Below are 14,471 nucleotides of genomic sequence, written 5' to 3' on the forward strand. Positions count from 1 at the left end.
CTTTGACAAGAAATCTCATTCGTTTCATGGCCCAGTCTTCCCTTCCCCTCCTCCCCCAGGACTGTGTCCAAGTTCTAGGGGGGTTTGTGCAGAATAAGGGTGTTTGCAGGTTCCAGAAATGGCTGCCTGGACCTCATTTGTGACCTTCCCACCCTGGCATGGGACATGTCCCTGTCCCCAACTGGTCTCCTGTCCTCAGTCTACACTGCTCAGTGCAGCATCGGCCCTTGTTCCTGATGTCAAGGCTTCTTTGGGTCCTGCTCTCTCTCATTTTCCCTGATCCTCTCAGAGGTAGGAGGTCTCGCTGCTCCTCCATCACCCTGGGGTCAGACAGCTTCTGTGAGGCTGGGACCCTTTGCCTCTGGTACCCTACTCTCGGGTGCAGGGGGATGACTCCGTTGATGCCATGCCTGCTGGGGCTGGAGGGCTGGGTGAGTGAGGTTGTCACAGCACCACCTGCTGGACATCCGTGCAGCCACCTCTGCTCCGGGGCCTAATGCCTCCCGGACCTGTACCTGAGATTCGGACTCTGGATTACAGGCTTTCTTTCCCCTCTCAAATCCTCCGAACCCAACTGAGGTTTATGTAAACCTACCCCTTCCCTGGTAAAAAGCTCAGTCCCCAGAGTGAGTCTTTCCTCTTCCTTCCCTTCTATTTCCCCTCAGCCCAAGACTCCTGAACAGCGAAGCTGGTCCTCTCTCTTTTGTTGCTGATTTTCCTCAAGCCTGAGGTCTTTGAGACTCAGAGGCAAAAATCGGGCTCCTTTGTCATGTTGTCTGTCATGCCCTCCCTTCCAGAGGCCATGAGGGCTGCTCCGTAGGGCAGCTGCCTGCACTGTGGATCATACAAGAAAAAGCAGGGGAAGTCCACACTCAGAGATGGGAACAGCAGCTCTGACTCACCCTGGTGAGGGCACACGGCCATCCTAAGCAACCTCCCCACAGAATCTCCAAAGGTTCAAGCTTCATTTTCTCTGTCCCACGAAAACAGGGCATTCCAGAATGGGTCTAGCTGAAGAATGGCTCGAAATCAGAGGTTAATAGAGGATGCGGATGAGTTGGTGCCATTCAGGAATCCTGACGATGAGGCTGAGGCCAGGCTGAAAGCTGCAGATAAGGCGCCAAGGCATCAAGTCCCACCTGCAGGTTGGGGTGGGCGCCAGAACCCACACTAAGCAGGGGGAGGGTGGTCAGGTGGAGGCAGATTCCAAAAGTAAGAAGACTTAGGTGAGAATTTAAGCCAGAAAAATGGACAGGATCTGGAGTTCTGAGCCCTAGGCTGGGAAAGAAGACCTTCAGATTAGCACGTGGATGCTGACCCCTGGAGAGGCTCCTTCTTTGTTCTGCCCTGGCTTGACGTGACCTTCCCAGGGTAGGGAGAAAGAGCTGCAGGTCTGAGCTCAGGCTCGGAGGTCGGAAAGCTGTGGTTCAAATCTCAGCTCTGCCCCTGACATAAGCAGGTGTTTTAACCTCTTGCTGCATTTCTGTTTCCTTATTTCTAAAATGAGGTGAACTTTTCCCCCAGCTTCAAGTTTTTGAAGTTGTCATACACGCACACACACACACACACACACACACACCTTATACAAACAGACTCATTCACCTGCTCAGCCAGTGTTCTCCCCTCAGCGAATCAGGAGCTCAGTGGCTGCTAAGTAAAATCAAAACAACTTCCTCTGGGCTTCCCGCATGGAGACATCAGTTGGCTTCCCCAGAAGGGTGACTTTGACTCTCTTCCTCCTTCCTGACATCTTCTGCAAGCCTTCAAGAAAATTAAACTCTTGATTTTATTCCCTGACAGTCACAACTCCACCTAGAATTACAGTACTAAAGCTATAGTTTTATTTAGGGAGCTTTCCTAATTATCTGGGTGGCTGCAGACTCCAGCCATGCTCATGATCAATCTTGGACCTGCACTAATCATCATAAAAGATAACGGCCTGCCATCTAAATGTACAGCACATGCCCAGTGGAGGCCCATGGTGAGGGGAAATGGCACATGATTGTTAACTCATCTCAGAGATTCAGGATATCCTTTATTTACTTTCTCTGTTTTTTCCCCTTATGAAGACCTAACACGAAGAAGCAGCACTGAACAATGAACAGAGCCTTGGGGTGGGAAAGGCAGAAGCAGGAGATCTGGGTGCTAGGCTTGGCTTGTAACCTTGAGCATTCACATCCCCCATTTGTACATGGGCAGATCGAGCTGGATCAATGGCTCCAGTGTCCAATCAACAGAATCACTTGTAGAATAACAACAATAAAAAGATTCCCAGACTATCTATCCACCTCAGGCCTGTTGCATCAGAATTTCTAGAGCTAGTGCCCAGGAATCTGTATTTTTCAAAGTTTTCCAGGAGATTCATAAGATCTGTCATGTCTGAGAACAACTGGACTCTATAGATAAAACCCAGACCCTTCAGCTTCAGTAATCACCTTCCATTGCATTTACATTTTTTTGTGCTGCCATTATGAGATCTTGTTACAAAGGGTAGGGTCCTTCAGTATTTATTAGCAACTAACTCAAGTTGGGAGAGCTGAATGGTCCATCTTATAGGAAAATAACTTCATGTCACATAGAAGATGTGCTGGGATGGTTCTCAGAAACTTGAGGGTTTATTTAAGGCAAAAATGTTCTCAAGAGGTATTCTATTGGCATTTTGAGCCACTTCACCTTTTAGGAAACTGTTCCATGCATTTTAGGACATAGAGCATACCTGACTTCTATTCCCTAAGTACTTATAACACCCTCATATTCACCATGACTATCAAACACATTTCTCAGATGAGGAAACTGATGCCCAGCTTGGGGGGGTGGGGGAGGGAGGAAGTAATAATAACTCCTACCTTACAGGAACATTGTAAGAATTAAATGAACAAACGCATGTAAGGCACTTATTAGCACAATGCCTGGCACTAAGAAGTGTTCAATAAATGTTTACTATTATTATTCCAGAAACAATAAATTTTTAAATAGATGAAAATTGATCTACAAACATAAAATAGAAATAACAAACCAGTCGAAAATTGATCCAGCCTTCCAGGCTTGGTACAAAGTAAGACCATACTTGTCCATTCATACAGGAATCCTTTTCCCCTCAGCTCAGCCCCCCATCATTGTGTCCTGCCACGGTCAATCTAATACAATGTATATATATAGGAATGTGCTGCCCAAGTAACACCTTAGGGATAATGGAAAGAAATGGAATTTTCAGTAAGTTACCTCAGTACGTATTAATATCATATTTTAAACTAAATTTCCCTGACTATAATTTAGCCCCCTTCCTATTTCCTTTGCCCTCCTTTACAGTGAGGAAAATTGCCTTTCACTATGTCCACTACATCAGCACGCCTATTTATAGAGTTATTTCTCCCCCAAGTCTTCTTGACACAAGGCTGAACATGTTCAGTTCTCTTACCTCCTCCTCAAGGGTCTTATTTTTAAAACATTTCATCATTTTTGTTGCTTTCCACTGAGCTTCCCTAGATCTCTCACTATGAGGGAATTTGTTTCAAATTGCATCACTCATGAAAGAGAATTCCAGGGTGGAAAAAAATGTCAAGCCAACACTGAGCGCTCACGTGGCTCTTCACACATTCAGGGGTTTGGCTCTCATTATGGGATGGCTGTGGATGCTCTTTTACAAGTTGGCCCTGAAGAACCAAGAAGAGAACATTCAATCCGTAGTAAAACACTAACACTGCAAGAGGGAATCACTGCACATGTTAGCATTAGTTCAGATATTTAATAGATCAGCGTAGGATAAAGAAAAATTTAAGAACAGTATAGGAGGACTCCATTGCTATGGTTATAATCTTTTTACTGAATTTGCACCCGTGAAAGATAGATTCTGAAGTGTAAAATCAAAATGAAAACAGCAAGAACCAATGGCTCCAAGAGAAAAGCATGTTTAATAATCGAAATCAAGGTGGTAACACAATGAAGTTAATGGAAATATCTCTGGACTGAGGGTAAGGAGACTATAATACTGTGTTTAATATCCTAGAATGGATTCATATTACCTATGTGGCCTTGGGTCAATTACTTAAACTTCCTGAGCGTCAGTTACTTTATCGTAAAAGAAGAGGTAATAGGATTGGCCTAAATCTTTCAGGGTTGTAAGGACTGAATGACACAATGGACACAAGGCAACAGTAGCACACAGTGGGTATCAATGAATGGGTATTGCTATTATCGTTGTCATAAGTATTTCTAGCAATGGGAAAGTGTATAGCACAGTAGGAGGTATATATCAATAGTAGGTGCGTATGTGAGTTCCTCAGCTATGAACTCTCCATCTCATTAGCCTGCACGGGCTTCATTCAACCGCTTTACCTACAAGTGAAAAAGCTAATGAGAAACAAAGTAAATAAAAAGAAAGGTGTTTGAGAGGAGGCAGTCAAGATGCCCCTTTTATTATGTTTAGAGAACAACGTATGTGAATCTCTCCTGTGTTCTCATTCTGTCACCTTGAAGTTCAATGACCAGGTGCTAGGAAAATTCATTCTGCACTAGAAGCAGGACATCTCTTGCTTCTAGTAGAATTCATTTTGAGTTGGGATTTTTTAGAGCTCTGTCCAGAGTGAAGTCCATGCAGGATCTTATTGTAAGATGACCTCATCTTTATCTTGTTTCCACAGACAACTCCTCCAGTGCCATTTTCTGAGGCCCCCGAGTGTAATCTATGTATTTACTGACTGCCAAGAAATTCAGCTCTTTTCCTTCCTCCAGTTGCTCACTAACTAAATTGATTATTCTACTAAGTCAGGCAACACCTCGTTTTTTTTATTAGGACCTGGTCTCTGATCACACATCTTAAAAGTATTGAAAAAGTCGTTAGGCATTTACGTCGGAAACCACACTGCCTCATTCCACGCTGCATTCTCTATGCTCACTGGCAAGGTTAAACAGGAAGTAATAAGAAATGGATCACTCAGGGGAAAAGTCTTTCCAAACATCTGAATCATCAGGATACTCTGTTAAAACCCCTTATTTTACTTGTAATTAAAAATAGACTTTTGATTGTTTTTGTCACATTACAAAAGCAATACATGCTCCTTACAGAAAAACAAATACAGATAAGCAAAGAGAAGGAAAAAAATCCACAATCTTACACAGATTACCAAGTTTAACCCTAAGGGTGATGCATTATTTATGATTGCTGTATTTATCAAGACCAAAGGGGGCGCCAGAGAGTAGTACCAGAAAGGGGCCATTTTCCCACTGCGGGAGGAGGGCAGGAGAGATTCACAGTAAGGACCTTCGCCCAATGCGGATGGATGTAAAAGACTGAGCTCTGCTTTGTCAGCTTTCCCTCTGCGATATGACATCCCAATGCTAAAGTCTCCTGCACCCGGTAGCCTAGCAATTGGTAGTATCTGGGAAGGATGGAGGGAGCCATGGAAGGAAAGTGGCCTCGGTGCCACCACTTCTCCTCCAAGGCACGATGGTGGTAACAGCAGCACAGCCAGCAAGGGTGCTTGTCTCAGAGTTCCAGAAGGTGACCAGCAAGGAGACACTAGCCCAGAGCAGAAAGCAGCTATTAGGAGACAGCAGAAGTACTGCAGGCAACATGTTTAATGAGGAAAAAGATGAGAGAAAACCTCCCCATTTTCAAAAAAAAACACACTGAAAAAGAAGTCACATTTTGAGGGTGTAAAGAGACTAAATCTTTAGTCTATTACCACAGAATACAGCCCATCGAGGTGGCTGGTGCCCGTGTTCCACATACCTTTTTTTTTTTTCTTTACAAATCATTCTTTTTTAAATTTATATATTTTATTTATTTTATTTTTGGCTGCGTTGGGTCTTCGTTGCTGCACGGGCTTTCTCTAGTTGCGGCGAGCGGGGGCTGCTCTTCATTGTGGTGCATGGGCTTCTCATTGCGGTGGCTTCTCTTGCTGTGGAGCACTGGCTCTAGGCACGTGGGCTTCAGTAGTTGTGGCACGTGGGCTCAGTAGTTGTGGCGCACGGGCTTAGTTGCTCCGTGGCATGTGGGATCTTCCCGGACCAGGGCTCGTGTCCCCTGCATTGGCAGGTGGATTCTTAACGACTGCGTCACCAGGGAAGCCCCGCATACCTTTATAAGGTAACATTCAACTACTTTCTGTGAAGTGTGAGTGAACAAGCTAGAGTGCCATGGTAGATGGTTTCCAGAGGTGGCCACGCCGGTCCCTTGCACGCACACGCTGCCTCACCCGTCAGGAGGGAGAGTCTGTTTCCCCTTGAATCTGAGTGGCCTCATGACTTGCCTTGAACAATAGAATGCAGTGGAAGTGACACTGTGCCAGATGGGCGTGCCGATGGCCCCTAAACAAAGACTACCAGGAACACACCTGTGGTCAAACAAAATTGGGTTTGTTGACCAGCTGCAATGAGGGAGAATGCACACCATGGGGAGGCAAGGAATGTCTCCATAAGAGGGTGTTAGAAAGGACTTATTATAGAGACTGGGCTTGCAGTGGATGATTTTGGAGAGTTCAGGAAGTGGGGCTTGTCTCTGGGATGGATGCTGTCAGAAAGTAGGGTAATCCTACGATTGGGGGACCTTAGTAATTTTTATCTAGAAGCTAGAAAGAATAGAATGAGGCATACGTTATAATTAGAGAAGCAGCAGCAGTCACTGGGAGTAGCCACGATGTTCTTAGTTTTGTCTGCATTTGGACATGATTATGGAGTGTTGTGAGTCTTTAGGGGTTTTGGGCTTTGGTTTGGGGGGTTTTTTTGGCTTTTTGTCTTGCTCCATCTTGGTCACAGAATGACCTTGTCTAATGTTAATCTTCAGTGAAAATGTTTATATTTAATAGAAAAGACCATGGTCTAACAGTGAGCACAGGGCAGCTCCCAGCAACATCAAGATTTAGCTGAGAGTGCCCGGCCGGCTCCCAAAGGTCAAGGATTGTTTCTCTCTTTGGAAGGGACGTAAACTTTAAGGAGCCTGACAACTTCCACTTTTGCTTGAGATAAGCCAGCCACCGTGTGAGAAGTCCAATTACGGGCGTACCTCGTTCTCATCTTATTGCGCTTTGTTTTACTGCTCTTTGCAAATATTGCATTTTTAACACATTATAGGTTTGTGGCAACCCTGAGTCAAGCAAGTCTCTCGGCACCATTTTTCCAACAGTATCTGTAGTCACTTCATGTCTCCATGTCACATTTTGGTAGTTCTTGCACTATTTCAAACTTTTTTGTTATTATATTTGTTATGGTGATCTATGATCCATGATATTTAATGTTATTCATGCAAAAAGATTATGACTCACTGAAGGCTCAGCATTTTTCAGCAATAAAGTATTTTTTAATTAAGGTATGTGCATTGTTTGTTTAGACATAATGCTATTGCACTTACTAGACTACAGTATAGCGTGAACATAACATTTATATGCACTGGGAAACTAAAAAATTCGTGTGACTCGCTTTATTGCAATGTTCGCTTTATTGAGCTGCTCTGACACCAAACCCGCAATATCTCCAAGATATGCTTGTACGTTGAGACCACCATGCTGTAAGGAAGCCCACACTAATCACATGGCAAGACCATGCTGAAGAAAACCATGAAACCCAGCTGAAAGAACTGCGGCCCTAATCATATGGCTGTAGTCAAGCCATCCCAGGCAGCGAATGTGAACTATCTTAGCTGATCTTGGAGCAGAGATAAACTGTCCCTTCTATGACCTAATGGAATTCCTGACCCACAGAATTCTGAGAAATAAAATGGCTATTGTTTTAAACCACTATGCTTTGGACTAATTAGTGATACAGCAATATATAATTGAAATAAGTAGCAAGCAAGGTTATATTATGCTGGTAAGATAGTCCTTGCTTTACCCAACTGAAACTAAAGAGTTGGACACTGGGAAGACCATCATTTAAAAATTTTTAAAGATTAATCTCAGGTTGATGCGAATAATAATTCCCTCATCTTTATGTATAAGAGCAAATTTCACTACACTGTATCTCCTTGAAGAGTGTGACTATACAATCATCATCTAACTTTGTACCTGTGAAAATATATAGTACACCATTGTGAGAAAACCAGGCAAAAAGAAGGCATCTAGCAACCTGTTGAAATCAGCCAAGCACACCCCAAACTGCAGAGATGAGTGTAGATCCAGGGTCACCATGGGGTTTTCTGACTCAGGCCAGATCAGCCCTAGGAGGCAGTTCTGAAAATGGCTAGGGAATGTGCAAGAGGTTGGAGCCAATATTAAGGTCCATTCCAAGCAGGCCTATCATGATTGGGCCATGTCCAGAGCTAAGCGTGTCCTCCAGGACCAATCCAGAAATGCCAGGATCGGGTGGCCCTCGGCTTCAGTGTCAACTCGGCCACCCAGAGCACATCCATCACATCACAACAACAGCCCCATTTCACCCAAGCCCTTCTCAGGGCCTCCTGAGAGACTATGTTCTCCACACTCATTATTTTCCACTCCAGAGCACCATGGCAGCCAGCAGAAAGTTGGGGATTTCTGGCTCAACTTCAGCTGGCATGTCAGCTAGATTCAGTGGTGGCTGAGTCCTAATTACAGCAGAAATGGAGGGAAAAACATAGGCATATTTTTCAATACCAGGCTGTGTTTGCAACAGGGGTAGTTTGGGTGGGAGAGGTTATCTTTTGCCTTGTGGACAAAATAAGTTGTACATGTAGCAAAAATGTGGAATCAGACAAATTTCTAATACTTCCTTGTTGTCATTTCTTTGCCTCCCTTCTCCCTCTCTGGCTTCTACCCTTGTTCCCCTCATGAGCATTAGCTCTTCAAGAGCTTGCTACCCTCTGTGCTTGAGTTCAGCATAGCCCAATGAAACATAGTGCAAGCCACAAATGTGAACCATCTGTGGAAATTTAAGTTATGGTAGCCGTGTTGAAACAAAGAGAAACAGATAAAATTACTTTTAATAACCTTTTATTTAACTTAATATATCCAAAATGTTGTCATTTCAACATGTAGTCAATAAGAAAACATTTAATGAAATATTTTACTTTTTTTGGTTGTTGTTATAAAAATCCAGTATGTGATTTATACCTACAGCGCATCTCAATTTCAAACTAGCCACATTTCAAGTATTCAGTTGCCATAGGTAAATATGGCTACCATCTTGGACAGCACATCTCTATTTAATTGAAATTTACCTGTCTAGTATTCCCATTTCAATGATTATCTGGTAATTCTGTCCAATAAACTAATCCAACTATGAGATAGACTCACCTTCAATGCAATATATTCGCATGAACAGAAGTATACAATGCCTTGATAAACATTTCCAGAATTATGGCAATCTATCAAGTGCTCAACCACTGTGTCCCTCAAATCCTACAGGTGGGCTTCTATGCCTATATATGATGTCATTATGAAGGAGAAAATAAGAAGCCTAAGAAAAAATTTTACAGGGCCCAGAACTGATCCTGATTGGGTTTCACTTTAAGGTGATTTCTTTTTCTAGAAGAATTTGCAGAGTAATAGGTAAATATCAATACATCCCTGAGGAATCTCTAAGTTATAACAATGGTATACATTCTAAAAACTTACCTTCTAAAAACCCAGAGAGTCTTTAAGAAATTTTCCTGAGCAAAGCAGCAACATCTGTAAAAAGCATAAATTGGAGAAGGGCACATCAAAAAGCATGGAGGCCACCACGCGGTTGTGAGAAGAGCATGAGCTCTGAAGTCAGGCAGACTTGCATTTACCATGCAAACACGGGCAGATGCCTCCCAGGCACCAGTTTCCTTGGGAGGCGGAAAATCGCATTTTCCTTGCAAAGTCACCGAGATCTGCGTATGCCTGATACCATGTGCGACCCTAAGTAGACACTAAATGCTTACTTGCATGTTGTTCTAGAGTGAAGATCGATCATCTTTGCAATTTTGTTTTTATTGTACTATAGTTGCTTTACGATGTTGTGTTAGTTTCTACTGTACAGCAGAGTGAATCAGCTATATGTATACATATACCCCCTCTTTTTTTGGATTTCCTTCCCATTTAGGTCGCCACAGAGCACCGAGTTGAGTTCCCTGAGTTATAGAGTAGGTTCTCATTAGTTATCTATTTTATACATAGTATCAATAGTTTATACATGTCAACCCCGATCTCCCAGTTCATCCCACCACCCCTTCCCCCCTTGGTATCCATACGTTTGTTCTCTATGTCTGTCATCCTTCCAATTTAAATAGCTACTGCTTTGGTCTGTGAAAACCCCAAGAGTGAGACAGTAAGCCATAGTGCATCATCTGCCCATTCAAGCCCAAATGCTGTCCTTTGGGCAGCTCCAAGGCAGGCTGGGAAACGTCGTTTCAGAAAGGTCAGCTCCCTTGGGAGCAAACAAGCTCTCACAAACTATGGTTATCTTCTCAGTCATAATCCTGGTTCCAGGAATCAGTATTTTCTGGTTAAAAAACACTGCAAACAAATTATTATTTTGCTACTGGCACAAGTCATAGGCTTTTGGCCAGCCTATTGGCCAGGAGTGACCTCTCCTTGGCCAGGTGTTCACCCTCATCCAATCAGCTGTGGCCTGGCTGGGGGTGGGGTTCTGAAGTCAGCTAGATGTGTGGGCAGGAATTCATCGCAAAGGTGAGAAGGTGGCGTGGGCAGACAATCTCCTGATTACTGTACAACATCCCACGGATGAGGGAACTGAGTTCAGAGAGGATAAGTAGACTTGCCCAGCTCACTCCTTGAGCTCAGGGACTGTGTCTGGCTGCTGTTACGGGGCCCTAGTACCCCCTCCGCACCCCACTGCCTGGGTTATTGAAGAGTGCTGCAAATATTTGTTGAAAAAATAATTGCAAGGCCAATGAACTCCAAAACTCAAGCTTGGTCTCCCACGCCTATTTTTCCAAATCTTGGTTGTACATTTGAATCACTGGGGGCTTTTAAAAACTGCCACCCCAGAGACGAATCAGGCTTTGAGATATTTAAAAAATCTCCCCAGATGATGCTGAGGTACATCCAGTGTTAAGAACCATTGCACTAGTTCAGCAGTTCTTAACCTTGACTGTACATTAGCATCTTCTGGGGGGCTCTTAAAATCCAATTGCTCAGGCCATACCCCCAGGCCTACTATGGTTCTGATATGCAGCCAAAGTCCAGAACCCTGGTCCAGAGCAGCTCTTCTCAGGTTTCAATTTGCACTGAATCCCCTGGGGATCTTATTAAAACGCAGCCTCTGGGTCAATGAGTTTTGGATGGGCCTGAGAGTCAGCATTTCTAAAAAGTTCCCAGGTGGTACTAATGCGCTACTGGTCTGAGAACCACATTTTGACTCTAAGGTTCTGGGAAAGCTGCTTTAATGAAGTCAAGAATGATCTTGAGTTAGTTGCTTATCTATTGATTGTAGCAAATGGTTGCTTCCAAGCTGCCTTAAAAATTCTGCAATGATTATTTTCAGGAACTCTCTTTCCCCTCATAGCTACAGTGAAGATGAATTTCGTGAATTGTTCATGTGGAAGTTGGTGTTGCTGAGTGGTTAGGAGCACAGACAATAGGTCAGATATCCTGGCTTGGAAACCTGCCACTGTCACTTAATAGCTGTGAATTTTGGGTAATTTCCTAAACTGTTCAATGCCTCAGTTTCCTTATATGTATATTGGAGAGTTTAAAAAGTACTTATATGCTCAACCTCACCAATCGCCGGTGATGGTGTTACTCATCACAAATCAAAACCACAATGAGATAAGACCTCACCCTTTTTAGAATGGTTATTGTTAAAATGACAAGAGACAACAAATGTTGCCAAGGATGTAGAGAAAAGGGAACACTTGTGCACCGTCGGTGGGAATGTAAATTGGTACAAACAACAATGGAAAACAATATGTCAGTTCCTTTAAAAATTAAAAATAGAACCACCATATGATCTCGCAATCCCACTTCTGGGTATATGCTTGAAGGAAGTAAAATCACTATCTTGAAGAGATATCTGAACCCCCATGTTCACTGCAGCATTATTCATAAAGCCAAGATATGGAAACAATCTAAGTGTCCATCAGTGGATGAACGGAGATATAGATATAGATACACGGAATATTATTCAGCCCTTAAAAAGAAGGAAATCCTACCACTTACAATAACATGAGTGAAACTTGAGGGCATTATGCTAGTGAAATAAGTCAGACAGAAAAAGAAAACACTGTATGGTCTCACTTATACGTAGAATCTAAAAAAAGCCAAAATCACAGGAACAGAAAGTAGACTCTCTGAGTAGAGTTACCAGGGCCTGGAGGATGGGGTAAATGCAGAGATCTTAGTCAAAGGGTACAGACTTCCTGTTATAAGATGAATATGTGTGGGACTGCAGCATGGTGACTGTAGTTGACAATACTATACAATATACTTAAAAGTTGCTAAGAGAATAGGTAAGTTCTCAACACACACACACAGGCACACACAAACGGTAATTATGTAAGGTAATGGATATGTTGACTAATTTTACTGTGGTAATCATTTTGCAGTGTACACGTGTATCAAATCACCACCTTGTACATCTTAAACACACAGAGTTATGTGTTAATTATATGGCAATAAAGCTGGGAAAAAGTATCTATGAATAAGTACTTATGGATATCAAATGAGTTAACACATGCAAAAGACATAGACCTGTGCTACACTGTAAGTGCTTAAGTAAGAGTGAGTTTATTGCTATTTTTCACTGAGCATTTGCTGATGTCTCTGGAGCTTCAAAGGTCAACAGCTCTGGAACACGACCACCTGGATTCAAATGCCACCTCCACTTAACTGTGAGGCATGGGTGATGTACTTTTCCTCTCTGCACCCTGGTTTCTTCATGTGAGAATGGAAATAATGATAGCATCTGCCTCTTAAAGCTGTTGCAAAAATAAATTATGTGCAATGCACTTAGACTAGGGCCAGATGAAAGGTAAACATGCAACAAATTTTGTGACTGCCCTCGTTATCGTTATTAATACCGTGTGCCAGGCACGAGGGAGACATAGGTAAATGAGGAACTTCAAGCAGAGCCCTTGTCAGAGCTAAAAGGAAATTGCAAATGTAGAACATTTGATTTAATGAGGTTTTATGGTATCCAGTCATCCTTGAAAAGAAAGTAGGAAAAAGGAAATTCTGTCAGTTAATATCTCCTGTATCTAGAGTCATTCTCTTGGTTTACAGCAGTTATTTTTCCTCTTTGCTTTAGGCCTCTCATTTGCTTAAAACTGATGGCTTGAAAAGGGAAATTCATCTGGATTCCTTCACTGAGCTGACAGGCCACTGCCACTGTTATTACAATGATTTATCGGTATTCTTTCTCTGCTGCTTTTGACAAGAAAAGAAAGGGGTTTGCTGTCTTAGGCTTTGACTTTGATAGACACATTCCCCCAAAAAAGCAGCTTATGTTTTCTGATCTCACATCCTAAGAGCTATATTCTCTGGTCCAGCTAAGCCAAAACCTCCCAAATACGCCCTACATAAAGCACAGACTCCTACTTATGTAAATAATTACCAGATATGTTACACAGAAAAAAAATTCAGTCTGTCAAATAGTTACCAAATAGTAATGACTACCATGCTTCAGCCTGTCTCCTAAGTACCAGCATATTTATGATAGAGATTTGGGGAACAAACCCCCAATTCCTGGGAATATCTGCTTTCTACAGAGCACACTTGGTAATGACTCTTCCCTGGGTTCAGCAGTGCTGAGAAAATAACCCTTATGGATAGGGATCGATGCCAATAAATGATTAAATAGACATTTTTCGTATTTTGTATTCGTTAACACACACACACGTTCACCTGTGTAAGCTGGCAAAAATAATGACTGAAAAAGGAGCTGGGTATAAGTGTAAGCTGGAGTTTGAGATTTATCTGTATTCATTTCCTAGGGTTACCATAATGAATTACCACAAACTTGGTAACTTAAAACAACAGAAATGTATTCCCTCACACTTCTGGAGGCCAGAAGTCAGAAATCAAAGTGTGGGCAGGGCCGTGCTCCCCTGAAGGCTCCAGGGGAGGATCCGTCCTCCTTCAGCCTCCAGTGAGTCCTTGGCTTGTGGCTGCACCACTCCAGTTTCAGCCTCCCTCTTGGTATCCTCTTTGCGGGTCTCTATTTTGTGTGTCTCTTACAAAGATACTTGTGAAAATCCAGGATGATCTCTTGAGATCCTTAATTTAATTACATCTACAAAGACCCCTTTTCCAAATAAGGTCACATTCAGAGATTCTCGGGATGCGAATGGAGATATACATTTTAGGGGCCACCATTCAACCCTCTACAATATCCAAGGAACAAAATGATCTGTAATCATAATTAATTAAAAAGTGATTAAAATATCTGTCATGTCAGGGACCCTAAATTTACAAAATAGTGGGCAGGAAAGACGGGAGGGCAAAAGACCCGTCACGGGGACAAGGTGTAACCTCAGTGCTAATGGTCTCATCTCTTGGATATTGCTTCATTTTCAGATTACAACCAAATAGGACGATTTTTTAAATTGATCCCACCACAGCAGATCGGAGCAG

This window comes from Eubalaena glacialis, chromosome 2 (genome assembly GCF_028564815.1).
Source record: "Eubalaena glacialis isolate mEubGla1 chromosome 2, mEubGla1.1.hap2.+ XY, whole genome shotgun sequence".
In the NCBI taxonomy this organism is placed as follows: Eukaryota; Metazoa; Chordata; class Mammalia; order Artiodactyla; family Balaenidae; genus Eubalaena; species Eubalaena glacialis.